Below are 27,941 nucleotides of genomic sequence, written 5' to 3' on the forward strand. Positions count from 1 at the left end.
AATACTATGATCCTATTTAGAAATTGACCTTCAGTACATGATAGATAGAAAAAGTTGAGGTAAATGTTTTGAAGTTATGTGATTTACCAGAAGACTTTCAATTTTTTTTCTTTTGACAGCAATTAAATACACACACACACACACACACACACACACACACACACACACACACACACACACACACACACATATTAATGCAAAGGATTTCTTTTGTCAGGTAATTTTTTACTTAGGCATCCATAAACTTTAAAAGGTTTTCTAAAAAGGAGAGAGGAAAAATTGTATTTGAGAGATAATATTTTTTTCAGTGGAATTATACAAAGAAAAAATGTACATAACCACATGAACATTTATTTTAGCTAGGGGCTAGTGGCTAGTGGCTCATGCCTGTAATCCTAGCTACTCAAGAGGTTGATATCTGAGAATCACAGTTCAAAGCCACCCAAGTCAGGAAAGTCCATGAGACTTGTTATTCCCAATTAACCACCAAAAAAGCTATCAGTGGAGTTTTGGCTCAAGTGGTAGAGCACCAGCCTTGTGCTAAGCGAGAACACCTAAGCCCTGAATTCAGGCCCTAGTACTAGCACGCATGTGTTTGCGTAGTATACACACACACACACACACACACACACACACACACACACACACACAAGAATACTCATATCCTTGATAAAATTTTCCATTTGAAGGGAAAAAAATGACTGAATGAGGAAGTTGAGCAGAAACCGGATAGAATAATTCTTCCAAAGCCTTCTGCTTTTCCTTCTTGAGGTGCATAAACGACTCAGAGCAATGACTATGAAGAGTGAAGAGGTGTGTATGTTTTCCTAAGTGAAATGTTGTGAGCTCAGTCCAAGGTTTTGCTTAGGATCCCAGAATTCATAATAATATCCTGGCATTCAAACATCACTGGGGGTGTTTTAGAGAACCAGTGATTCATCCTAAAAGTCCAAAAGTAACTTCCCCACCTGGAGCTGAAGAATGGCCCTTCAGAGCAAATGCATGCAAATCAGTTTCGTATGTGATGGAAGGGGGTCCAATAAACAAGGCTGTAGAAAAATCAAGCCTGAAGAGTAACCTTGCACAGCTTGATCTGTTGACTTTTAAATTCAGTCTTTTCAGTGGGAGTCAGACTCACTTTTGAACCATAGGACAAAATTTTCATAAAAATGTGAGGCTCCTGCCCACGTAATCTGGAAAATTGCCCGTCTAATTGGGTGCACAGCTGCACCTGTACCCTCTCAAATGGCTCAGGCATGTTGTGCTCAAGAGCCATATAGCTTGTTATGATGCTAAGTGAAGAACAAAAGTAAGTTGTAAAATTGAGTTACTTGGGAAATGAAATACATGAAATGATGAGGTTGGTTGTTATGGTATTAGAGTTGGCAAATACTATAATTAAATCTTCAAGTTTTTTTTTTTTTTAGCATGATCTCTGATTTCTGACACAAGAATTTTAAGATAAAATGTTTTTAGTGTTGACACCAGATATTCAACTTTAGTTCAGTCCAATTTTATAATTCCTGATGAAATAGATGTTGTAATCCAGGACGGTATTATTGGTACTGGTCAAATTTCCACAGCAAAATGTTACTTTCAATTATTTTTTTTTAATTAATTTTATTATGATAGTGATCCTTCAAACTTATTTAAAATGAGCAGTGAAGCCATCTGCTAAAATATTTGATGAGTGACTCAGCCATTTAGTGATTGTTTTTATACACACACACATATAGTCACTGTGCATTTATTTATTGTAATATAATTTAATGGCTGTTCATTGAGTATGTCCTATGACACAGTTTCTAGAGAAACAGTGGTAATCAAGAAAGAGAATAGAGGCCAGGCCTGGTGGCTCATGTCTGTAATCTGGGATGGAAATTGAGAATCTTGGGCAAAAAATAAGCAATCCCTTTTCCCCCCTAGTCTCAAAAAAAAAAAAAAAAAAAAGCCAAGTAATCTTTCCTATGCAGGAGGAATAATAGTAGGAACTTGGTGCTATGCACTCAGCTTTGGGGGAAAAAATGTGAGATCCTGTCTGAAAAATTAAGGAAAACAAAAGGCTGAGGCTATGGCTTAAGAAGTAGAATGCTAGTCTACCAAGTGTGAGACCCTGAGTTCAAACTGCAGTACTGCCAGAGCAAGGTGGAGGATATATTTTACTTTTCATAGCTTGTCATTTGTTGAGAAAAACAAGCAAACACCTGTGTCTGTAAAGTAGGAGAAGCACATGGTAATAAGGAGAGCAGATGATCTGGAGAACAAATGCGGGAGCCCCAATCATGGGCTTGGAGATGGTTGATGGAAGCTTTAGGAAGGACACTGGGTGAGGGTGAGGACAAAGAGTCAGAGTTTTGAAAGAATGAATAGAAAGTAGAAGGAGACATCTGATTCATTGGAAAGTGGAAGAAGACATGTGCAGATGGGGATTGGAGGCAGGCTGGCATTCAGGGAGAAGGGTAATGAGAAGGGTGGGGGATAATGGAGAATTGGCTAAAGAGAGCTGTGGAAGCTTGTCAGCCATGTGAGTGAGCGTGGCTGGAGTGGAACTGGAGGACAGAGCCACAGGCTTTCCTGCGAGCCGTGAGCCAGGGTATGTTTGAGAAGACTATGTCTACTTCCGGAGGGGAAGTCACAAAAGGCAAGAGGCAAGTGAGGAGACTGAGACTGAGCCTTGACTACCAGTGCTTTGACAATGGACGAAACCAGGTCAGGGTGAGAGAAGTTAAAATGGGAATCAGCTCCAGAGATGTAGCTAGATGATAAAACTAGTGTTATTTGAGCTGTAATAATAGTAACTAAATAATATGTGTTTAGCACTATGACACATACAATATGTCATTTAATATTTATAGTCACTTTAAGTATCTATATCCACATATTTTATATCTATATCTGTCCTTTAATCTTTATACCAGTAATACTTTAGGTCTAGAAAGCCTAAGTGCTATTATTATTTTAATTTTAAATGTGAGAAAATGGAAGTATAGAAAGGTTAGTCCATTTTCCCAAAGCCACACAGCTAGTCACTGTGTGGCTATTGAGACCCAGAATTCTATCCGTGGCTTCTGAGTTCCCACCTCCAAAATGCTACAAAATCTCAGAATGTAAAGGGAGAGACTCTTTTAACCAGATGAAGTCAGTAAATATTGAGAGGTCGCATGAAATAAAAACTAAGATGTATGCATTTGTTGGCTTTAGCAAAACCAATTGAGAGTAGTCTCACTGGTATACTAGGGATAGGAAACAGTTGTAGTGCTGGAGATAGGTGAGTCGGCCTGAGTGACTCGTCTAAGAAAGACAAGAGGGCAAGGAGGCGAGCACTGTGGTTTGACAGGGCCATAGTGTTGCGGAGGGATGTATTCTGAGTTTGGAGTACATGGGAGGTTACTGGGGATTGAATCCAGGGCCTTTCATACACACGTTCTACCATGCAGCTGTATATGTCAGCATTCTTAAGTGCTTATAATACTGCCAGAAGGAAGAAGTGTTTGAAGATCAAGGTCTGAGCTAGAGAGAGAGGTAGCCCCATTCTTATCTGAGGGAGAGGAAAAGGAGCTAGAGATGAGAGAATGGTGGCCATTTATTTTCTTTAGCCATCTCTTTAAGAGCAATTTTTAGTACTGATCAACAGTTTTCAGAATTCCAAGTTGTTTTCAAATTGACAACTTATTATAAAAGTCATGTGTTTTGAGCCAAATACCATGAGTCAGTAAATTTGTCATACATATATATTGGTTGTGGGGCTTGAACTCAGGCCCAAATGTTGTACCTGAGCTTTGCTTTTTCTCTCGAGGCTAGCGCTGTACCACTTGGAATCACAGCATCACTTACTTCCATTTTTCTGGTGGTTAATTGATAAGAGTCTTACAGACTTTCCTGCCTGGGCTGGCTTTGAACTGTGATCCTCAGATCTCAGCCTCCTGAGTAGCTATGTTTACAGGTATGAGCCACCAGTGCCCAGCTTTGCCATACTTTTAATAAGTTGATTTGATATCTAATCAGAATCTCTGTGTGGGTAGTACGTGTGCATGTGTACACGTGCATGCATGTGTGTGCGCACTGTGAATCAGAACCTTGCCTAAGTTAGGTATATTCCTCGCTATGAATGTTTTGAAACGCTTTACAATGAAATGTGTATTTTACATTTCAGTAAATTTTAATAAGGGTAAATTTAGTTCAATTTCATTTGTTGACTTTTCTGATACATGTTATATTTAACATGTTGAAATACATTTTTACAGAATATTGCTTAACTTTTTTTTTTTTTGCCAGTCCTGAGGCTTGAACTCTGGGCTGGGGCACTGTCCTGAGCTTCTTTGCTCAAGGCTAGCACTCTACCACTTGAGTCTCAGCACCACTTCTGGCTTTTTCTGTGTAGGTGGATGCTAGGCAAGCACGCCACTACTAAGCTACATTCCCAGGCTTTTTAATAACTTTTGAGGACAAATAAACTGAAATGCTAAGATTAATAATATATGTACTCACAAAAATCATTTTATCATACATAAACTGATTAATTTATCTTTGTGTTATCTCAAAATTACTTATATTCTTGAGAAAAGATAAAATAAAGTAAGTTAAAGCATTTGCAGAGTTTTTTTTTAAAGCATCAAGAATAAAAATTTAACCTACCTTCCACTGAGAATGTGATTTCAGTCTTTCATAAGTTAAATCTGGAGACCATTATTTTTTTTATTGTGAAAATACTGTACAGAGGGGTTGGAGACCATTATTTTTAAGCTAATTACTTTCATTTTTGTGGTTAACAAAAGATAATAAAGGAAGATAGTAAAGCAAGCTCAAGTTAAGTTACTTATGTTTGTATTTAGAAATCAACATCTTGAACAACAGCAAGAAATTCGTCAGCAGTGGAAACTGCAAAGCATAGGTATAATGGCTTTGTGGTGGACAAAACTATGTCAGTGTGGCATATTTTGCAGCAGAGGGCAGCTGGCCCATCTGTATGGATCACCTGTCTATCTTAAGTTGTTCTATAGCCTTTTGTAGGAGAGTAAAAGATCTATCCCTTCTGCCCTTCTTCACTCTCAATTGAGACACCTGTAAAAAAGGGATTGTCAAGTAAGAAGCATATGCATTTAATGCAGTTTTTACCTTTCTAAGAAGAAGTGTTAATGAGAAGTACAAGTTGTCATGTCGAAAACGAACTTTACAACTTGGGGCGGGGAGGATTGGGTGGGGGGGGGGAGGGAGGGAGGATGGGAAGGGATGGGAAGGGGAAACAAAGGAGGAGGCTACAATGTTTGATAAGACATGTACTTACTATCTTGCACATGTAATTGTAACCCCTCTGTACAGTATTTTCACAAGTAAAAAAATAAAAATTAAAATTAAAAAAAAAAGAAGAAGAAGTGGTAAACCTGGGTGTGTTGATGAGGCGTGGAGAGTCCTGGGAGATGCTCTAGGGCAGATAAGGGTGAGTTAATTAAGGGTGGGGAACTGGCATGGTTAGTGAGGCTTGTTCATTTTTTTTCACCATCCTTCCCTCTTTAGCAACAAGGGGGCTCCTTTTCTATGGAGCATCTATGAGGCCACCTCTCATATGAAGTGTGGTGACCTTCAGGGAGGGTTGGAGAGTCCTATAGGCACCTGCCATTTCTTGACTTAGGATAATCCTTATGCCAAAGGCATATTTTGGGGGTAATTGGCCTGGAACTCCCTCTTTCCTCACTGTAGAGTGATTTCCACAACTTCTAATAGCTTTTACAGCTGCTTCTATTTACACATGTTATATGCTTCACTAATTTACCTACTGATGATTAATAAAATCAATACCAAATGCATTTTAAAACTGTAACCTATGTATGTTCATAGAATGTATTAGTCCTTGCAATTTTGGATTTAGTAAGGCATTTAAGAATTTGACTTTTATTTAGCTATTCTAATTTTTGTGCCTTATTTTAGTTTATTGATTTGCAGTGCTAGAGATGAAACCCAGAAGTTCAAATACTACACAGCACTCTCCACTAAGTTATATCCTTAGTCTTTATGCTTTATTTAAAGTATGTCAAGTTGTAATCTATACTCATGACTTTTTCGAAAAGTGTCATTTTTAAGTTACTGAGATTGGCCCTGTTTGTAGATGATTTGTTGCTGAATGTGAATTCATAAGTGTATAATACCAGGCAGCGCTTTGAAACAGATAATATCAGTATATAAAAATCTACTCTTCTTTTTACTATAATTTTTCTCTGTCAGTAATGTAGCACTGTGTATTGTTCCTAGGAACTTACTCTCTGCTGTAAAGTTTCCTCTGGCCTGAAGTCTGAGTTGGAGCACATTTTCTGAAATGTTATGGGATGCTTTAAATTTTCTTGGAGTAGAGGAAGGGGGAAAAGAGGGTAGCTCACTTGTCTCCGTTATTTGAGTCACTGAGTTGAATTCAAACAAATGTATTTAGTGTTTCCATGAATTCACATTTGAAGGGGAAAAAAAAAACCTTAGAATTTTAAAGATTGTAGGAATTTGGCTTCTTTCTGCCAGCTCCTAACTCGATAGAAAAGAACATACAGGGCTAGAGGACTGGGTCTTACCGTGATTATTTGGTGAGGAGAGAAGCCAGAGTCTCCTGAAGGCTAGGCCTTTCTTCTTCTTCCTCTTCCTTCTCCTCCTTTCCTCCTCCTCCCTTTCTCCTCCTCCTTCTCCTCCTCCTCCTCCTCCTCCCTCCTTCCTTTTTCTTTCTTCCCTCTTCCTTCTTCCTTCCTCCTTCTTCTTTTGCCAGTCCTGGGGCTTGGACTCAGGGCCTGGGCACTTTCCCTGAGCTTCTTTTTGCTCAAGGCTAGCACTCTACCACTTGAACCACAGTGCCACTTTGGCTTTTTCTGTTTATGTGGTACTGAGGAATGGAACCCAGGGCTTCAAGCATGCTAGGCAAGCGCTCTACCACTAAGCTCAGTCAGTCTTTTATTGAGGAAATGTTCTTGTTTGTTGTTTTTTTTCTCTTTTTCTTTTATTGTGAAAATACTGTACAGAGGGGTTACAATTACATGGGCAAGATAATGAGTACATTTCTTATCAAACGTTGTAGCCTCCTCCTTTGTTTCCCCTTCTCATCCCTTCCCGTCCCCCCCCACTACCCAATCCCCCGCCCCCCACCAAAATTGTGAAGTTCATTTTTCAACATAATGACTTGTACATCTCATTGTTGCAATGGGCCCACCTGTATCCCTATTTAAACCATTTGCTTTTTCCCCTCCCCTCTACAAATTATAGCAACATCAAATACAGTGAAAGCAGGGGTTATACTGTGGGGGAAGGACATACAAAGCAACAAAAAAATCTTATAAATATGTTAGAAACAATCGTATGAAAGAAGAAAACATTTGAATACATATCTTGGGGTTCATTTCCCTAACATCAACTTATCTGAACTTTTCTGCTTGACTCAGACATACACTAGTTATTGCAAATAAGGGACACCATGGGACCTATTTTTCTTTGGGTCTGGGTTACTTCACTTAATATCTTGTTGTTGTTTTTGTTTTGTTTTTGTTTTTGTTTTGCAGTGCTTGGGTTTGAATCCAGGTCCTGGCACATACTGGGCAAGTGTTTACCACGCAGACTAAAAACTGAATTTTAGAAGCTATGTCAGGATCAGTTTTTAATCTCTTGTTTTTAGGAGAGTAGTTGAAGTCTAGCGTTTCTCCTATTAAGAAGCTTGTCACATCTAATAATTGTGTTCCTTAAGAAAAAAAATGTGACTTCTTGATATGATTATACTGTGACAAATGATATAGAAAGTTACACAGCCTTGAAAGAATTGACATTAAGACAACTTTATTCTCTTGGACAGTATTTCAAATTCTGGATGCATTTTGTTTTACCACGTGATAGCCCAAGTAATAGATGTGAAATGAAATATTTTTGTTAAACCAGTGTTTTAAAGTCCAGTAGCCCAAGTAGTAGATGTGAAATGAAATATTTTTGTTAAACCAGTGTTTTAAAGTCCTCAGTTTCTTCTACTGGCTTTTATTAGCCACTAAAGTCTTAACGGTAAAATCCTGGTTTTATGTATCAGAAGAAAATGGTGGCTCTAACTATAGCTAATTTTTTAAATTAAATTTTAACCACATATACCTAACAAATGTATGAAGCATAAATATTGATACATCTTCTTACGGTAAAATCCTGGTTTTATGTATCAGAAGAAAATGGTGGCTCTAACTATAGCTAATTTTTTAAATTAAATTTTAACCACATATACCTAACAAATGTATGAAGCATAAATATTGATACATCTTCTTTCTTTTTGGGGGACGTGGGGGAGAGGTGGTGGTCATTGAGATCATCTCTGAAAGTTGAACTGCAGACCAGAAAGAAATTTAAATTAGTGATAAGTAGATACGTTCTATCTTAACGCTGATTTTCCAGTAATGAAATAGTGTAAACTCTTGACATTACTTTTATAGAGCTTTGTAGTTCATAAAAATAACATGGCTGTAGAGCCTCGATGTGCGTCAGCTGCAACGGAATGTTTTGATGTCTTCGCAAAAGGCGGACGAGTGCTTTCCTTTGAAATGTGTGAGGCAGTTTGAGATGCAGCTTCTCAGATGGATTTAATTAGTCCTTCATAGGACTGGATGTCCGTTTGTTGCAGCTGAATTCTCATTTCATTCACCCATAACTAGAAACACCTCTCTTCAAACGGGTTTCTTCAAAGAAAGAGGGGTTTAGGGTTCTATGTTTTACTGCTTTTTGATGTTGGTTTCCCTTTAACTGAGAAGACCTTATGTTTATACAACTGTTATTATTAAGCAAACATAGCTTGCCTCACCCAGGTTCCTTTTGTACCCAGACTGGTTATTGGTGGCATTCAGAGATCTGTAGAATAGATCTTTCTTGTGAGGCAATTATAACAGCTGTGTATTTTCATATTTTTTTTGAGAAGCATGAACACAAAATATGGACATGAATTTGTGGAATAATTCTTTACATTCCAAATTTGAATGTTCATATATGGTAAAAACCAGTAAGTGAAAATATAACCCAGTGGTGGTTTGTTTCAGAAGTGAATCAACAAGAATGGTTGACTGTCAGTAATTGTGGTTAGAGTTACATGCTTTTCAGTAAATATGTTGAAAGAATGAAAATATATCCTTTATAGGAAAAGTATGCTTTTAAAAATACACCCTACTATTGATACTTTTTAAATTTCCCCAAGCCTTCACAGTTCATTAGAACAGCTACTTGAATTTACACTGCCAGTGGTCTTTCTTCTCTTTTCTAGTGAGTGTGTCTATGGCTTGGCATGCTCCATCATCAAGGCAGCTTTTATCTTCTGTGCCCACAATTCTAATTACATTTCAGGGGGCTGTGATCTCTCCCAGAATCCTGTTCATTCATTGTGTTCAGGGTGGATTGCTTCGGGGGTTTTGGGAGCCGTTCACACATGGACACAAGTTTGCATCTCTTAAGTTTCTTTGCTTCAACATCCAATTTTTATAAGAATCCTAAAATTGACTCTTAAACTTCTTATTACTCTTTGCCTTTGAGGAAAGACAAAGTTAATTTAGGTTGTTGAAGCTTAAAATTGTTCCAAAGACAGAGCTCACATAGAAAAAGAGGTAGTATTAGATCCCACAAATTCTTCTGGTGTCTTGTTTTGATATGTCATCAGACTTGTATTTCTATTTGTGTCTGAGCTATCACCATACATTCTCATCTTACCATAAATTCTTATAAAACGGTGGCAGTTTCTAAAACACAAAGGTCAAAAATGCACCACCATTGGAGATACTCAAAATTACACACAAAAGATTAAAAGGTAAGACAAAAATATTTTGAGCAGTGAAAGCAGTCAGAAAGAGATTTTATGGAAAGTGCCAATATATATTTGGCTAGTGATCTCTTCTTGATTATGTGTTTTTTGATATGTGAATATTTTACAAAACTCCTGGTGTTGTGATAATGATAGATGTGGTACAGAAATATTTTATCACATTACTTTAAATTTAGTAATTTTTAAAATCGTAGGTATGATTTAAAGTACTTTTAATGGTTCTGCCTTGGTACAGTGTCACATGATTTCCTAATGTTTTTATTTATTGAAAATGCTGTAAAAATCATAGTAGAAATAGAACATGTTAAAGGTCAGAACATTTGCAAGTAGTCATTTTTATCAATTTGCAAGATAGCTTGTTATGGAAACCTATTTCTAGTAGTTGGAGCTAATAAGTAGCATATTTCAGTGGTCACATTTTCTATTATGCAAACAGGACAGTCTTATAAACAAGAAATATCAATCACGTCAGATATAGGGACATAGACAACCATGTTCTTCCTCCATTATTTCACTTTGTAAAAACTTACCTACCTACCTTCAGCACTGACAGAATTTAATTTGAGGCTAGGTAAGGGGTGGTAGAGGAACAATAACTGTTTAGAAAAAAGCAGTCTTTGAAGACCAAGAAACTTCCTCTGCTCTTATCAGTTATGCAACCTTTGAAGAACATTCCTTAACCCCTGAGAGCCACTGCCAAGCTAGTGCCTGAGGAAGTGCTGGAACAGGAGAAGATAAGGACTTGAATTTCAATGCCAATCTTGGAATTGCTGGCTCTGAAACCCAAGCTAGGGTTAGTTATCTCTCCTGAGCCTTAGTTTCTCTTGTCTATAAGATAGTGATAATATTCCTTATAAAGGTCAAATGCGATCCTATGTATAAACTAGCACAGTAATCCGAATGTGGGATTTAAACTATGTCTCTTACGTTTGTAACACTGTACATACATATGTACATGCATACATACAAACCCATATATAACTTTATTTCTAAAAGAATCTAACATTGCCTTTATTTATCAACACTATTTCCATTGTATGAAAACATTTGTGTAAAGTTTTAAGAATAAGAAAATAGGAATATACAAGTATCAACAGGACATGTGAGTACCAGTTACTTTCCTGAGATCCTATTCTTCATGATCTCATTTTCTTTATGATACACTTTTTTGAGAATATAATGAACTATATGGAATGTAACTATAGAAATAGTCTTGATTAGATGGCTGATTTGGCAAAACTTTCCCGAGAAAAGCTGATGTCTCCCCTTCCTTCCCGTCCCGAGTTGTCATCACAGATGTCTCCCCTTCCTTCCTGTCCCCAGTTGTTGTCCCCCCCCTCCCCCTCCTCCTCCCCCTCCCCCGCCCTGTCCCTTTGGTGGTGACCCATAAGACCCTGCAGTTTTTCCTTTGCCCACTGTAGGGCGCACCTACACTGTTTAGGTGCAGGGGTGGGCTGGATCCTGTTCTTGGGAGATTGTCTCTTCATCATTTAGAGCCTTTTCCTTATTTATGGTGCTGTTATGAACTCTAGACATCATGACTTACCTCAGCAATTACAGAATCATCATTCTTTACCACATAATATTGGTCTTTGCTGTTGTGCTTTTACCTTTAAATATCCTTACCAATAAATACCAGTGGCTGGGTTGAGATCAACTTGGATTTAGATGTGCTCCTTTGCTTGCTGTGGAAATCTTGAACAGTTAACTTCTCTAGCCTCAGGCTTGGCATCTGCAAACTATAGCTGATGATACCACTGTAGGATTGTTCTGAAGGTTCAGTAAATGTAATACATACTAAAATAACTGATTAATATTAAGACCCAAACATGTTCTAGTCTCTCTGTCTCTCTCTGTCTCTGTCTCTGTCTCTGTCTCTCTCTCTTTCTCTCTCTCTCTCGGTTTAACTTTTATTTTCTAAACAAGTGACAAAATCTTAACAGCTGGAATTAAAACCAAAAGACATTCATAATCTGGATATCACCAATGTGGAAAGTTCTGTTTTGATTCAGTGGTGTTCCCCCTATTTTTTTTTTTTAAGGGGAAACATTTTTATTTCTAAAGGGGGTTATGGTATTTTCTAACTTATTTAAAGATTAACAAAAATGAACCTTGCCTGAAATTTCAGAGCTTACTATAAATGACTGTCATGTCACTGTGCTTCTGTGTTTGCTCTTAGTCATATTTATCAAGGCAGTATGGTGTTAAATTGATACTGTTTTGCTTTGTCATTTTTTTTAAAGATAAAATCTGTCAATTACATTTAGATATGAGATTGTATAGGTATTATAGGGAATAAGATTAAAGAAAACAAGGAGAGATTATACGTGTAGCACAGTCCTTTGTTGTAAGTATCTGGAGAACCTAGTTGAGTAACTGAAAAATTAATGTAGTTGGGCAAAAAGTACTTACAGCTTTGAAAGCTAGTGACAGTTACTTAAGAGCTGGCTGCATGTAAATCTCTTTAATCCTTGAAGCTGAGCATGTTTAATTGAAGAGATGGTCTTATTGCTTTCATGATCGAATTTAAAACATGTTTAGAAGAATTTAAAGTTTTGTTTATGGACTACTACTAAAAACACCAAGAAAGTGTGAGTGTTGCTAGTAGTGGGTGGTAGTGGTGTGGCTTCTATTAGTTTATCAAAGATTGAAGGTCTATTCTGTTCTAGTCCACATAATTGGTTTAGATTTATCAATTGCCATTTGACTAGAAGTTTACTCTAAATCTGGTCTTTTAGTTTAATCTACTCCACAGTATTTTATATATTCATATAAGTATACCATACCATATCACACATAGAGTACTTTACTTCAGGAAAGAGGTGTTTCATTCTTGCTTGAGTGCAGCATTCCAGCTTGTAATTAAGCTGCACTACAAGAAATGTACTAAGTTGCAAGGATATTCTTGCTAGTGTTCTTTCTGTATATATCATTTGCTTATTCAAGCATGTAAAACTTCAACAAGAGGAGGTAATTTTGCTTAGATTTCTTGATTTGAATTGTTCTACTATTTGGCACTGGGTGGAAAAAGGAAAAAAATCATATTGAAAGCATTGTTCTGTTAATGAAGTTGCTTGTCCTTTTTTGTGCCAAATTTGGCAGGTAAAATTACCATTTATTCCACTTGCTAGAGCTGGAGAATAGATTGTTGAGGAAAAGTAGCAATTTAAGTAATGACACTAGATAGTAGATAGAATGTGCTACATTATATATCTCTCCCATACTTTTAGATATTGACATGCAATTTTTATTTCTCTTTAGTAATGCACTTTGTTTTTAACCACTATATTACTTCTTTCTGGTAGCTTTCATCAGCTACATTCAATCTGTTTCAATTGTGAAAGTGAAATTAATTATAATAAAGTAAAGCATTTTGATCCAAGGATAAATTAAAGATTTATTGTATTCATTCTCTCAAAAGTATTGTGTGATTTTAAATTGTGAGCAACTATTTAAAAGTAAAAGTGAAATAGAGACTAATATGAGGATACAGAATATCAAATATTAAATATGCTTTTCCTGTTCTCATGTGCTTCAGGTTTTAGTTTGTAAATTATAACATATCTTAAGCCTAAGTCTTGTTCTTTTAGATGTGAAAACATCCCAAAAGTATGAATAAGTGTTTCTTGGAAGTGAGTTATGTGTTTAAAGGAAATACATAAATTTAACATTTGCCAATTTTGAAATATCTCATTTCAACTTACAAATACATGTATTTGTAACATATATTTATTATATAAATACATGTATTTCTTTGAAAGAAATATGTAATAGTCTTAGTTTCTCATATGTTAGATTATCCTCAGTTATAGTTTACAATATAATGGCTAAATTTCTCCCCTTTACCACAAAGTAGAACTAGAACCTAATTTGGAAAAGTATGTCTTATAAAACCCAATTGGTGAATTTGTAGATTTGCAAGTGTTAACTCAGAACCAACCAGTTAGTGTCGAGTATTACTGGAACTCGGAACCATCAGTCACTCCTTTCTGCAGGGTAAACCAACTGGTAAGCAGGTGCAGATGTTATGAAATCTAACATTGCAATTGACACTAATTGGCATAGTTGTTGGCAGTCTTATCAGAAAGCAAAGGGCTGAATGGTTGAATGGGTTTAGAGAACTTGAATGACAATAAGCATTTTTATATGCATCTTGAATTACTTTTGTGACCCAGACTAACAGGAACACTTTATTCTGACCTCATCCTTCAATAAATAGAAATTGGAGAAGTCATAATATGCAGTGTATGTGATGACTGATTGTTTTTCTGGTAACCTTTTACGGCTCTCTGCTCTATTGCCTTCTTGTCCACCTCCCCCTCCCTCTCCACTCTCAGTGCGGCCCCTCCCACTTCTGCTTCAGTCATTGACAGAGTCCGTGTGGTGAATTAAATGGAAATGACTGCTATTACTGGATATTAATTTATTTGGTTAATTTGATGCATGTCATTGTAGAGGCTAAACTTAACTATTTATGAGTGAAACAAATCTGGGACTTGCAGGTGGGTAAATCAGTGGGAATGTAGCCAAAATAAGACTGGATTTGAATGGGTACATTTTGAGCTACAATGATGGGTATACTGGACTTTTAAAATAAGTTCTTCTTTTTTGTTTCTGTGTGTTTGCAGTTGTTTGCAGCACAGAGGTGGCTGTTGGTTTAATTTGCAAGGTTGTCTTACCTGTTGTTGGAAGGTTTCTATACTTGTCTCATCTTTTCCAGCACAGTTCCTCCTCCCTGCCTCCCCCAACCCCTCAAACTGGGCCTTGAACTCAGGGCATTATGTTCTCCATAAGCTTGCTTGCTTAAGGCTAGCATTCTACTTCTTGAGCCACACCTCCAGCCAGGCTTTTTGTTGGTTATTTTGGAGATGGAGCCTCTCAGACTTTTCTGCCTAGGTTGTCTTTGAATTACTATGCTTTGGATCTCAGCCTCCTAAATAGCTAAGACTATAAACTTGAACCACCAGTGCCTGACTTACCAGTCTCTTCCATAAGAAGTTATTATCTGCATTGAGAACTGCATAAATTAATGAGCTCTTATTTGCCCTCCTGTGAATGTGTTGACATCCCAGTAGGATGCATTTAATAGGAGCTTTCTGAACGCCACCTAGATCAAATGGGATGGTTGTTAGGTTGGTTGGATGGTTTTAGTTATTGCAGCAGCCTTTTGCCTCTGTCTGCCCATCTGTAGACCAGCCTTTATCATAATAGAAGGCCTCAGTTATGTTATGCTGACTCTTAGCTCTTAATGTTAGAAGTATTGTAATTTTTGTCAATAGAAATTCTTTCCAAAAAGAAAGTACTGTCCCTTATCTGGGAAGGGAGGGAGGGAGGGGGAGAGAGAGAGAGAGAGAGAGAGCTTAGTTTATTTTGTTTATGTAGGTATTTCTGTCTGGTTCTCCCTGCTCTAAATAATGTAGAGTCACTTGTATTAAAAACTAGTTGAAAAAAAAACCCAACTAGTTGATAATGAATCACTTAACAAAATGAAAACCAGGAAACTGAAGCATGTTCTTGGGGGAGGGACTAAAGAATAGAGGGAGGAAGGGTCATTAAAATACTGCACACTATGTAAAAATTGAATTACACAACTTGAGGGTAGGGATGGGGAAAAATGGGGAAGAATGATGGAAGAGGTGACATTGAGCAAGATGCATTGTACTCATAACCTGTCTTGTTGGAATTGAGACCCCTTTGTACAACGACTTAATAAAAATAAATAAAGACATATTTTTAAACAGCACAGAACAAAAGAAACTAGTCAAGTGATTTCCTTCACCCAGAGCCTTTTGCTAGTGGCTTTAGCTTGGGAGTGAAGAGCTGGAAAGAATCAATGAAACACTGTTTTCAATTGAGCTGTTTCAGCTATGATTGTGATTTTCCCCCCTTTGCATAAAGCAATTGATATCCATTTTGTGTTCTGCTGTTAATGCATGTCTCTTTGAGATTTACTGCAAATAATGTAACAGTAAACTTCAAAACGTCAAGCTTTAGCTAATGAGAGGTAAAGAAATAAAGATAATTTTTCAAACTATTCTTTTCCCACAATTTTGGCTTATACTGAGAATTGAGTTGATTCTTTTCCTATTTCAAAATAACCTTGCTTGAAATACTTTAGATTTTTATAACATTATAAAAAATTAAACTGCAGAAATATTTCACCATTTAAAAAAATTAGTTTCTATCTAGAGATCTTTAAGAATGACTATAATTTGCCCATTACTTTCTTGTACTAGTCCTAATTGTTTTCTGCCTGTTCCTTTCTTTGCTAACTTTCAGTATGGCCACAGTTTGGGTAGATATTTTTTATTTATTTTTTGGTAATGTCTACTCAAACACACACACACACACACACACACACACACACAATACTGTTATATATAATATACATTTTATATAGTATTATTTATATATAGTGTATAAGACATATATAACAGTATTTTTATATAGAATATATAAAGTGTATATATATATATGTATATATATATATATACGTATATATATATATATATATATATATATATATATATATGACATACTTCTTTCCAAGATTCCTGGAAAAGTGCCTAACTTAGTCTTCTTCTGTGTTTGAAAGCACAGCTTTACAAATAATAGGCCTACTTTGTTCATAGCCATCACTCCAAATGGTTTATCTAACAATTTAAATAGATAATTTTATTTCTGTGGACATGAAAGTGAAACCCTATAAATAGGCTAGAATTTTTGGCAGCATTGTTAATTTGTTTTGGAGTTCTTTCTTATTGCCTGCCTTTCTTTAAATGTATCTTGTTAAGTATGCTGGACTATATATATACCTTGGGCGGGCAACGAGATATTTATCTCTGTGTAGATTCTATTATACATTTTTGTATTACAAAATAGCTGAATGAGGTCCCCAGCATAGTTGAAATAACTGGGATTGTAGGCATTTGTGGATTTTTAAATTTAAGCATCATAGTAGTATACAAATAAAATATTTTGACCTAAAATTTCCTTTATGAGTTTTACCAAAGTTACCTTGGGAAGTTTCAAAATAGTATATTGATGATAACAGTGGTGAACCATCTAAAGTTAAATAACTCATTTGAAAAATATTCATTAAAGTGAATCATTATGCTTATGTCAATTTTATATCGATACTTTTGTTGCGAGCAGCTTTCAGAGCTTTCCAACAGATGTCATCCCAAAGGAAAAAGATTTTGTTCTATATATCTTAATCACATAATTTTTATTTTAATAATTGATATGTATCATGCTTCAAGATCCTCATGTGCTAAATTCATTGTGAGGAACACAAAGGGGTGCTGAGCTCATGTGCCCACATTAGTGGGGAGGTGTTAAAGTTTAGACAGGATTGTCATAAGACATTATTTGATAAATACATGGCTGTACAAAATATCACAGAAATTTAAAGCCAAGACTGACCAGTTTAGCAGAAGACAAGGGATGATGTATGGGTGGAATGAGGAGTTTTGAAATAAAAGGTCAAAAGCAAACTTAGCAGAATAATTAGCAAACATAGCAAGTAAGGATGGATGGAAGGCCATACAAACATTTATTAGGAATACAGCTGTGGAAATAGTAGTACCTGTGCACATCTGCAAAATGCCAGACAAAAAGAGAAGATAAATCAGAACAGTAGGTTGCAGGCTTGAGACTATTACTATAGTAAAATCCCTCAGATGCAATAAAGCTGCATTTCCAACTGGTTAGTGGAAGTGAGTGGAACTATAGCCAATTGGCAATAGGGCTCTGGGAAGATTTTCTAGTTTGTCATCAGCCTCCCTTTCCCTTCCCTCCCTCTCTCCTTCCCTCCCTCCTTTCCTTCCTTCCTTCCTTCCTCCCTCCCTACCTCCCTCCCTCCCTTCCTCCCTCCCTTGCTCCCTTCCTTCCTTCCTTCCTCTTCCTTCCTTCCTTCCTCCCTCCCTTTCCTTCCTCCTTTTCCTCCTTTTCTTTTTTTTTTATTGTGAAAATACTGTACAGAAGGGTTACAATTACATGGGCAAGATAATGAGTACATTTCTTATCATCCTTCTTTTCTTTCTTCTTTTATTACTAGGGTCTTGAACTCAAGAGATCCACACTCACTAGGCAGAAACTGTTATACGAGCCACTCCACCAGCCATTTTCTTTTAGAAGGGGGACATGCTAGAAATTAAATTCAAACCTTGAAAGTAATTTTAATTACAAGTGACTTTAATGGAAAGTTCTTGAAAGGCTGGCAGTTTAACACTTGAGTCACACATTCATCCTCTGTTTGTCTTTTTAGTTGTTAAGGTAGAGTGTTGATTTCTATGTCCTGGCTGACTTGGACTATGATCTTCCCTTACTTGTGTTTCCCCATGTCAGCAGGAGTGACTAGCTACCATCACTGCGTCCAGCCACTGAGTGCAATCGAGTCTCAAGAACTTTAATGTCTAGCTGGCCTTGAACCATGATCCCCCAATCTCTGCCTCTGTAGTAGCTAGGGTTATAGGCTGTAGCCACTGCACCTGGCTCCTTTAGCCCTTTTTGCATATTTTTTGAGACAATTTTGCTTATTGTCCTTACTAGGCTGTACTGCAATTGCCTTATTTGTATCTTCCCACATCTCTGGGGTGTCAGGAATATGTCACTGTGCCCAGCCCCTGTGTTTCCTTCATATCTGGGATGGCAGACCCCTTACCACTGTGTCTAGCCACTGACAGAGATGAAGTTTCATCAACTTGTTTGGCTTGGGTTGGCCTCGAACCATGATCATCTGATTTCTAGGTTACAGAGGCCTTTGAAAGACCAATTTATAAATATAGAACAGAATAAGCCCCCTGGTTCTGGATTGGTCAGTGGAAACTGTTTGTTTGTTTGTTTTATAACTAGACATAGATGTTGATTTGGATGATTTTCTTCTTAAAAATATTTTTTTTTATTGTGAGAATACTGTTCAGAGGGGTTACAATTACATGGGCAAGATAACTAGTACATTTCTTATCAAGCATTGTTGCCTCCTCTTGGTTTCCCCTTCCCTTTCCCATACACCCCCCTTTCCCCACCTGATCCTCCCCCCACCCCCCACCTGGATAATTTTCTTAGTAGATAACATTGTAATGAACACAGTTGGGACAAACCATTTAGTCAGTGATAGAGTTACCTCCCTGGTGGTGGAACATATTGACACATACTTCCTGATTGATGTTGAAGACAGCACATTACTACTGTGCTATTCCTGCTAAAGTGCACAAATCATGACAAAACATGCTTCCAAATGGAGATATACTCTACAAAGTAACCTGTTTTTCCTCTTTAAAACTTGTCTTAGTGTCTTAGTTCAGGCTGCTGTAATGAATATACCACAGACAGGTTGCCTTACATGAAAAACACTTAGATATTGAGTCTGTAAGCAGGGAAGTCCATGATCAGGGTGTTGGCAGAATTGACATCTGATGAGGACCCACTCCCCTGTTCAAAGGTGGCCATCTTCTTGCTAAGCTTTTGTGTGGCAGACATCAGACTGTGAGTAGAGGGAGAGAGCGTGCACAATGAGAGCACAGTGCTAGAACGACTGACCTCAGATAGATACATAAAGTAGGTAAGAGCACTAGGAAATAGCATGTTGTAATATGGAGAAATACAGGGAGAAAAAAAGACTTAGACATCTGAATGTCCTTTCCCTACTTAGGGAATATATGCTGGTTATATGTGTTCTCAGGTGCTGAGTTATAGCTCGCGTAATGGGATCTTATTAGGGGATGTCTGGTAGTGAAATGCATATGAAAATCAAAAGAAATATTAAAAGGAATCAGGTAAAATTATGAGCTAAATAATGAAGAAGGAATGATTAGAAAAATAAAGAAAATAGAAGAACAAGCAAAAGTCTTTTTTTTCTTTTTTTTGTTATTAACAGATCCGGAAGTGGAGCTTCTGTTGTTCCTTCTGTTAAGTTCATCTACCTGGAATTATTCATTAAGCTGATATAATTTACAATGTGATCCTCAGACAGTGACCTTATCACACCAATTCAAAAGAAACTACTTCTATAATTAAACTGTGGGAAAAATAGTGTAGGATACTTTTTAAAAATCATATAACTGAAATTAAGGTTTGATTGATCAATTAATAAGGTGATAATTAAACAGAAACTAGACAACCCAATTTTTGATTTTACAATTCACATCATTTGAGATATACTTAATTACATTTATGACACATGTATATTTAATATAATCTTTTGTGACAGAGTGATGGAGTTTAGTTATGTCTAATTCCTCTCAATTTTTTTTTGTATATATTTTTTATTGTAAAGATACTGTACAGAGAAGTTACAGTTGCATGAGTAAGGTAATGAGAACATTTCCTATTGAAATTGTTACTCCCTCCTTTATTTTCCCCCTACCATACTTTCTCTCCCTATCTCCCCAACTCCCCCTCCCCCCCACCAAATTGTAAAGTTCATTTTCAACATAGTGTTTTGTACATCTCATTGTTACAGTGGGTCAAACCTGTATCTTTGTCTCAACATTTTGTTATTTTCCTTCTCCTCCCCAAATTGGAAAAATGTATATACAAGATGCAGGGTACCGGAATCAAGTACAGTGACCTGAACAGGGGTTATACCATGGGGGAAGAACATACAAAAGAAACAAAAAAAAATCACATAGAACATTAAAAAACAACAGCAACAAAGATAAAACCTCTGTGTCCCTATCTTGGGGTTCATTTCACTTAGCATCATCTTATATGGTCATATGTACACAGCTTTTGACCTTTTCTGCTTGTCTGGTAACATTATCCTAGACATATACTAGTTATTGCAAATAAGGGAAACCTATGTTTCTTTGGGTCTGACTTACTTCACTTAATATAATTTTTTCCTCTCAATGTTTTTTTTAATCATTATTGTATATATTTTGAGGAGAGAACCAAGACTGTTTCCAAGATTATAGTGATAAAGAATAAACTTATACAAAATGCTTGTCTGTTTTCACAAAATAGCCGTTGTATTTCCCTCTGGAAGGTCACTAGAACTATTACAACTATATTTTAGAATAATATTTTTGTAAGTAGAAGAATTGGATAGAGAAATCTTCTGTTTTTGTGTTAGATGAAGATCTAAGCCTGGGTTACAGTTGATACTGAAATGTTATGAAGCATTAATTATTTTTTTTAATTTAATTTTATTTGTGAACATACTGTACAGAGGGGTTACAATTACATGGGCAGGATAATGCGTACATTTCTTACCAAGCATTGCAGCCTCCTCCTTTGGTTTACCCTTCACATCCCTTCCCAGCCTCCCCCCTCCCCCCCAATCCCAATCCTTCTCCTTTTCCCCCCTTCCCCCCCTCCCCCCTCACCCCCCACACCGACCTTGTAAAGCTCGTTTTGGACATGACAACTTGTAATGAAGCATTAATTATTATGAGTACAAAAATGTCATGTTTTACCTAAGAAGTAAAATGTTGAAGCAAATAATTTAGCAAAATTATTAGATGTATTAAATTATAAGAAAATTATATACTTTTTATTGTTGACATCCTAATATATGTTTGTATTTTATTAAGTGAGTGCCATTCAAATTCCTTTGTCAATGGGAAGGATGTATATATTCATTGTCTACTTGATTTGCAATTGAACAATCTTGCATGCATATGTGTGCCAGTATTGGGACTTGAACTCTGGGCCTTGCATTCTTGCTTACCTTTTTTTTTTTTTTGCTCAGTTTGGTTCTCTACTACTTGAGCCCTACCTCCACTTCTAGCTTTTTACTGATTAATTAAAAATAAGAGTCTGGTAGATTTGTCTCTCTAGGCTGGTTTGAATCCTAATCCTCAGATCTCAGCCTCCTAAGTAGTTAGGGTTACAGGCATGAGCCACAGGTACCTACCTAAACAACAAAAAAGAAGCAATAAATATCTCTATTTTTCGAACAGTCATCTTTCAGAGTACCTGCAGGCAATGAGAACCTACTGTACCCTAGCACTGTTTCTTAGTATTTACAGTATATTTGTTGTTTTTGTTTTTGACATGTTTTAAGGGAAATACCCTGAGGATTATTGCAAGGTAACTCCTATAAATTACTGTTAATTTATATGGCTCTTTTAATTTCCTTACCTGTAAAATGAGAGGAAAAGAGGGTTGAGTCTGCATTTTAAGGAGTCAAACCTGAAAACTCTAGGTCCTTTTCCACTTTTTTGTGTAGCACAATCATTTTTAAGATACATTGTGCCAGGAATGATGGTGCACACTGTAACTCCATCACGTGGAAGGCAGAGGCAGAAGGACTGAAAGTTCAAGGTCAGTGTAGGCTACATAGTGATACTTCTCAGAAAAGAAACAAATAACAAAATATAAGGGGGGAAAAAAACAAACAAAATCTAGTATGAAAGCTGATCAAAGACTATTAAAGATTATTCCTTTCTAAAATAATAGCATTGCTTGAATTTGTTTACTATTCATTTTCAGAAATAGGAGTAAGATTTATGACATAGTCTTTTAAAATGGTGGAATATCTGTATTTTCATCTTAGGTCTATGAAGAAATGAGTTTAGCGTTGCAACAGAAAAAGTCATGTTATGGATTGGAAACACTTTAGTCTGTATCTTCCCAAAGTTGTATTACTTTTTAGAAAAAAAAAAGGCACATGTTTTGTTTTGTGTTCCATTCCTATGTTAGGTTTTAAAAAAATGGTGAGTAGGTGCTTTTCACAACAGAAGCTATAATATTTTTACTGTGTCATGAGGCTATCTGAGGAAGTGCTTTTTTGTTTTGTTTTGTTTTTTGTAGTAAAGGATGTAAGTAATCTCTGTCAAATATCAAGTTAACTTAGGGTGTGTCCATTCTTTTTCCCTGATGATGACGTATGTAGGAAAATTGAATTTTCCAAACAACTCATGGAGAATGTTCCATGTGAGCATCATTTGTATTATAACTACAGCTAAAAGCTTCAGTGGAATGCAGATTACAGTAGGTTACCAAGTGTGGGAAAATGTCTTCTCAAAATTGGACAGAAATCATGGTTTTTGAACTGTTGTTTTAAACATCATAAACATTCTTATTTTGAGTAAATTTCAACTAAACTCATTTCTTTGATTACTCTGGGGGAAATTTTTCAGAAAGTAATGTGTGTGGAGATGGATTTCATGACTTCAACTCACCACAGCCTTGCTCTGATTCATTTAAATTTATAATGCCAAGACTTGAAATGAGTGTGTAATCTTTATGATTGCACAGTGATGAGATGTCTAATGTCCTTATACGAGAGACTGCATGTTTCATTTCTTTTTTTCTTTTTTGGGGGGAGGGTTTACACTTATCAAAAGCAGACGGTACCACCATTTTCAAATTCTCATACTAGTTTTATTTCCTTTTTGCTTCTGGCTTTGTAAGATGTTCACTCTGCCATTGACATGACTGGCTGTGGTGAGGAGACCATTTGGAGATACAGAGGCATCTGTGGGGAGTGCAGTCAACTGCAGTGGTGCAGAGGAGAGCAGGTGCAGAGGCCGAGTGTGGCTGTGGCTGCAGCTGTGCAGCCGGAGGGAGTCAGTGTTGGAGAACCATTCTGGTCCTCCATTCTTTCCTAGATCTGAGGCCCAGCCCTTGCCTGTAATCTGTCTAATTTTTCTCCATTTTTCCATGAGCCCCCTGAATTGTCTTCTTTATGAGCTGCAGATCCCCCCATATCAGCCTTTTCTGGAACGTTCCACCTCTTTTTACCTTTACTTTCTCTCTCTAGCATAGGCACCTTAGATATGTGAAGTGACACCATTCTAGATACTGTTCCTCTCTCTTAGAAATTGCTTCTCCTTGGAAAAGCATCATTTTACCTCACTATACCATTTTTCCCCTCGGCAACCTTCGGATTCCCTCCTGTGTATCCTACTTACTGATGTTGAAGACAGGCAGCCAGTCCTGCATTATTTTTTCCATGCCTGCTTTTATCTTCCTTGTCCAGCTTAGATTTCCTGGCCTGCTATTATAGTTACTTACTTACAGGTACCCTCATCTTCTTCACCACTTCCTTCTCCATCCAACACCAACCCAGATGAGCTTCGCTTTCCGCTTTCTCTGTGCCTAAGGGGAGGCACTGAGCATTGTTGGAGAGTATCACATAGTGAGGAGGGGGTCACATCCTCGTGTGCTTCATAACATGTACATTCAGAAGTATCTTAGAAATTCTGATGAAAACCATAAAATCGAAATATTGGTAATTGTCAATAACTATAATTTTTCTTTGGACTTAACATCTTTATGCAAAGTCTATATCACAAAATGTGTATTTACTACTTACAAATATTTGAATGTATATTCAGATATGTGTACATGAACAGTAATGTTTTTATTCAGTAAAAATGAAATTCCTCTAAAAAAAAAAAAAGGCCAGGTGTGGTGGTGCATGCCTATAATTCCAGCACTCAGGAGGCTGAAACAGGAGGATTATGAGTCCCTGCCAGCCTAGTTTACATAGCAAGATCTGTCTCAAAAAAATAAACAGAAGAAAGTCCCCTTTGATAAGACTGACTGACTGACTATAGTGTAAGCATGAATGAAGATGTAACAAAGAAATCCCCTCCCCCATGTAACTAACCTAAGCTAATAAAAAAGAAAAGAAAGTGCCTTTTAACTTTTTACATGCTATAGAATACACACTTAATGGGATATTCTTTAAGGCTACTTTGGCTAGATACAAAATCCAGGGAGATCATTTCCTCTTATCAGTATTTGAACCTGTTGCTCTGTGATCTTTGTATCAGTGTGAGTCTGACATGATTTATTATTGTAAGTAGTTGTAGAAGGGTTACAGTTCCATGAGTCAGATTATGGGTTTAATCATTCGTGGTCAGCGTCACCTTGTCCTTTGTTCTCCCCTATTTTCCTTCTCCTATCCTTAGCCTCAAATCTGACATGATTTTTTTTTGGGGGGGGGTAGTGGGGGGTGTTGGTTATGGGGTCTGAACTCTGGGCCTGAGCACTGTCCCTGAACAGTGCTCTACCACTTGAGCCACAGCGCCACTTCCAGCCTTTTCTGTTTAGGTGGTTCTGAGGAATCAAACCCAGGAGGGCCTCATGCATGGAAGGTAAGCACTCTACCACTGAGCTACCTTTCTAGTCCCCTGACATGATTTTTTTTCTCTCCTTCCTTGTACATAATTTCTTAATGTCTGTCATAATTATTTCTTTAGTTCTGAAATTCCATAAAAATCATCATTCTACAAATTTTGCTTATTTAAAAATACCATTTCTGGGCTGGGAAGTTGGCTCAGTGATGGAGCGCTTGCCTTGCATGCCTGAGGCCCTGGGTTCGATTCCTCAGCACCATAAGCAAAAAGAAAAAAGCCAGAAGTGGCACTGTGGCTCAAGTGGTAGAGCGCTAGCCTTGTGAAGAGCTGAGGGACAGCGCCTAGGCCCAGAGTTCAGGCCCCACGACCGGACCCCAAAAAAGTAAATAAATAAAAAATAAAATAAAATAAAAATACCATTTCTTTGGCTTTACATTTCTGTATATACCTTTAAAAAGAGAATTGCATTTTTTTGCATGTCTTTTCTTCCTCCTCCATATCTGGTGTCTTCCACTGTAGATTGTTCTATGCTGGTCCTATCTGTTTTGTTGAATAGGATTTCTCTATGTCCTGGTGTTTCTTTTAGTCATTCTATTTTTGGTTGTGTCTTAATGTGGCTTTTATCTCTATAATGTTATTTTTTCTTTTCTTTTCTCTGAGTTCTACCAGCTTGATTTTCATTTCCTTCTGTTGTTATATAATCTTTTCTTTGAACCCTTGTTTTTCTTCTTTGAGCTTTTTTTTTTTTTTTTCTTTAAGAAGGGTCATGTTTCCTATGGTTGCCTTTGAGACTTTGGAAAATTATTTATCTAAACTCTTCCTGTGTTCCTTTGAGTAGCTCTTCTTGTGCTATATACTCTTAATTTATTTACCTTTTTCTCTCTATATTTTTTCCTAACTTGTATGTCAATATGTAATATTGCTTGTTTTCTGATTGTAGTTCATGTTGTAATAGGAAGGCTGGCTATAAGCATAAGTAGACTGTGGCTTTTCCTTCAGCTTAATACTCTGGTTTTCTCACCAGATCTGCCCTTTCTTTCCTTTGTACTGGACTCATTTCCCATTGATTGTTGGTATTGAGAAGATAAAGTGGTGGTGGTTATGTTTTGTTTTTGTGAAGGTCCTGATGCTTGAACTCAGTGCTTGGGAACTGTCCCTGAGCTGCTTTTTCTCAAGACTAGCACTCTACCACTTGAGCTACAGCTCTACTTCCAGATTTTGTTAGTTTAGTGGAGATAAGACTCTCATAGACTTTCCTGACCTGGCTGGCTTCCAACCCAAATCCTCAGATCTCAGCATCCTGAATAGCTAGAATTACAGATATGAGCCATCAGTGCCCAGTTATGGTAGTGGTTTTTAGAACCTTTTCTCAACTTAGTGACAATTAGTACCACTTCTGTCCTGCTTCTTTAGCCACCTTTTCCAAAGGACTGGGTATAAACAGTGTATGGGGCACAATAACAGGAGTTACTTCTTTTAGTACAGCCCAACTTTCCATGGTGTTAAACTGTGGTTGTGAAATATGGTATCTGCCTCACCGGCTGTGCACACATCTAGTATGGCATCAACAGAATCATTTCATCGGTTGCTCACAGTCGTATTTCTTAGAGGAAATTGTATTTCTTGCTGGGCCTGAGCAGGCATGTGGTGCTTTCAACAGGTCTCCTCCCTTCTTTAATACTCATAGGTGCTGTTCATATATTTTTTTTGCTGTTCATATTTTATACTTGCAGTTATGACTTTCTTGTTTCAGATTTTTTAAAGTAAAAATTTGTACCCTTTACGCATCAGGCCTATGAGGAAATGTGGTTTATTTTTCAATCACATGTAGTCTTTCTTTTAATAAGGTATGGGAGAAGAAAAATTTGCATGTAACAGAATCTTACCTTTTTTTGGTATAAATATTCTTTTTTGAGTAACCCACTGGTTGGAATCTTTTTTGTCCCCAACCCCCACCACGGTTGCACCCTAGGTGCCTGGGCTTTAGGAATGGTTATGATGATAGTGGTGGCTGAGAACCAGATTTAGTGTTGTCCTTGTAAGTCTTTGCTGCCAGGCCCCAGGCCATGCCTTGTTGAGGAATGAGTCATGAACTCATTCAGCCTTTGGGTGCTTTAAGACATTGAAGAGGCTTCTGCTACCCATGGAGTCTGTTATTTGCTTGAAGCCATGGACTCATCTGTGCCATCTACTTACTATGAGCTTGGGTCATCTGTCCAGCTTTCTCCTCCATTGGTCTGTTGTGTTGTACTCATACCATTTTGTCAATGAAGCTGAGTGCTGAACTTCATTTAAGAAAGCCTACAACCTCCCCGAGTCTATGACCTCAGGCCTGGATACTTGGACGAGCCAGATAGTTCTAAAATGTTTTTACACATCTTCCTCCATTTCTACTAGTCCTCAGGGGTCTCACAAAAAAGACAATGAGGACTCTGGTATTTAATTTTAAGGAATGAATGTCTGATGTAAAGTGTGAGAATTGAAAATGGGGAGGGGAATCATTAGATAATGCTATAAAACTTAAGTATATTCACACGTTCCTCTGTTAGATTGTCTGTGGTGGACTGTAATGATGTTATTTGTTGTCTCATGTTAGAGAACAATCATTAGTAAGTGAAAGGGCAGAAAGAACTTCAGATTTGGTACTTTAAATTAGTTTTTTAAAATTGCTTTTGTATTATTTACATAAAAATTAAATTATTTTCCATAAGAATATCTTCCATTGGAAAGATTGGTTGTTGCCTTTCTATCTTTATGAATGATGACTTTATCATCATTTTTTGTTTGGCAAAAATATGATAGAACTTCGCAAAGTTTGAGTGGACTTCAGATACTCAGTGCCAAATATTTTTGCCCAATTAAAGCTTATGTATAATTAAGATAACAATGCAGAGTCCTTCATTAAAATTAACGCAGAAAGAAGTTCTTCCTTGGTCCTTGGAGAGGATATTATATGCAAGCCCTGTTGCGTGGGTTGCAAGGTGTCACTGGAATTTATATGCATTACTTGTCTAATTGCAGTAAATGTAGCATGTCCAGATAGGTGTGGAGTTAGAAGGCTGTTTGTTACTTCCTATAAATCATGTGAAGCCTCAGCACCCGGAGGC

General features: G+C 37.0%; 1 protein-coding gene across 1 annotated transcript in view; it reads left to right on the forward strand.

The window, feature by feature from the left end:
* The window catches only part of Pcca (propionyl-CoA carboxylase subunit alpha), a 157,580-nt gene that overhangs the window by 64,504 nt on the left and 65,135 nt on the right, over positions 1-27,941 (forward strand). The window lies entirely within an intron of this gene.

This window comes from Dipodomys spectabilis, unplaced genomic scaffold (genome assembly GCF_019054845.1).
Source record: "Dipodomys spectabilis isolate Male_0828 unplaced genomic scaffold, ASM1905484v1 ptg000215l, whole genome shotgun sequence".
Lineage (NCBI taxonomy): Eukaryota > Metazoa > Chordata > Mammalia > Rodentia > Heteromyidae > Dipodomys > Dipodomys spectabilis.